Below are 1800 nucleotides of genomic sequence, written 5' to 3'. Positions count from 1 at the left end.
TCCCCTCTCTCTCTCTCTCTCTCTCTCTCTCTCTCTCTCTCTCTCTCTCTCTCTCTCTCACACACACACACACACACACACACACACACACACACGGGCTGGCGTATGGCGGGAAAGAGAGAGAGCATGCAGGCATACATGTCTGTACGTGGGCATATAAGTCCAGAGATCAATGCTGTGTCTCCCTCTATAGCTCTCACCTTACCTTTTGAGACAGGGTCTTCCACTAAACCCCAGGCCTGCTGTTTCAGCTAGACAGGTTAGCCAGCACATTTCCAGGATCCAGTGGTCTCTGCCCCTTCAACACTGAAGTTACAGACACCTGGATTTTTACCTGGGTGCTGGTAATCTGAACTTGGGTATCCATGCCCATACAGTAAAGATTTTTCTTACTGAGCCATGAACTCATTGCCCCAAGCTCAGTTTCTTTTGAATTGATTGATTTGCCTCACTCTTGTATGTTTTAGAGCATATGTGTCTTTCTCTGAGAAAGTTCTCCAAATCTCTTGGACTGGGCTAGTAGTTTGTGCTACAACCCTACTACATTCTGCGCTTGGATAGTCACATACAACTCAGTTTATGCACCGGTTCACTTAATTGTCTACATCTTCAGTTGCAACCCACAAGACAACAAGCTCCAGGAAAACAAACTCAAACACTGACATTGGATTGATTAATTTATATTTTGATGAACAAATATGACATAAACCACAGAAGCAGCAGCATGTGACTGATGACTATTGCCTCTGGTCCTAGTTTTTTATTCAGATGATTATTCATGTCTTTCCCACTGTGGGGCAGATGTTCACATCCAAGCCATGAACTGAGTGAGAGGGGTTGTTAACTCTGCTGGGAGAAATTGACACTCACTGCCATCCTAACCTTCTCTGACTTTCCAAGAACTGCTCTAAGGACATTCTGTTTTCGAAGATCATCTGCTCTTCTGCTTCCAAAAGCCTGTCATGGCCTGCTTAGCTCATCCCCAGCTCTGGGCTTGGGATAGGGGAGTGGTAGAGTCTAGCAACTTCAGAGCCAGATCTCATGGAAAAGCAGATTCTTGGGGGTGGGTATTGGAGAAAGCAGGACCTTAGCCTCTGTGTGACTCTGATGATTTTATTTTTTAATATTCTGAGAACAGATGAGTATGAAGAGTATGAGGGTGAGGCGTGAGATGGGAGTTATAACTGAGCTTCTGTCTGCCCCAGGCATTCTGTTGAGGAATGAATTAGGACAAACAGGGTTAGACTCAGGCCTATTGAGCATGGGAGGAATGAAACCAAATGCTGTCAAAAATCGACATTTCTCTTCTCTTCATGCCCACAAGTTAATAAAAACATGGACAGGGGCTGAGAAGAATGCTCAGCCAGTAGCTTGGTTACCACAAAAACATGAGGTCCTGGGTTTGAGCTCCAGAACCCAGGTGGAAAAGCCTGGCCTGGTAGTGTTGGCTTGTAAGTCAGTGCTGAGAGGTGGGCGATTGGATTCCTCTGGGTCTCTAACCAGCAAACCTAAGTAAATTAGTGAGTTCTAGGATAATAAGAAAAAAAATCTGTCTCAAAAACCAAGGTAGGAGCTGGGGAGCAATGAGAAGGTTCGGTGGGAAAAGCCAATGATACTGAGGACTGCATCTGATCTGAAGATCCCACAGAATGGCAAGAGAGAACCTGTCCCTAAGACTTGTTGTCTAGCTTCCACATGTTCTCCATGGCATGTGAATGCCTGTACAACCACACAGACACAGACAGACAGACAGACACACACACACACACACACACACACACACACACACACACACACACA

Source organism: Grammomys surdaster, unplaced genomic scaffold, assembly GCF_004785775.1.
Source record: "Grammomys surdaster isolate TR1022 unplaced genomic scaffold, NIH_TR_1.0 126546, whole genome shotgun sequence".
NCBI lineage: Eukaryota > Metazoa > Chordata > Mammalia > Rodentia > Muridae > Grammomys > Grammomys surdaster.
This window is presented reverse-complemented; position numbering follows the sequence as displayed.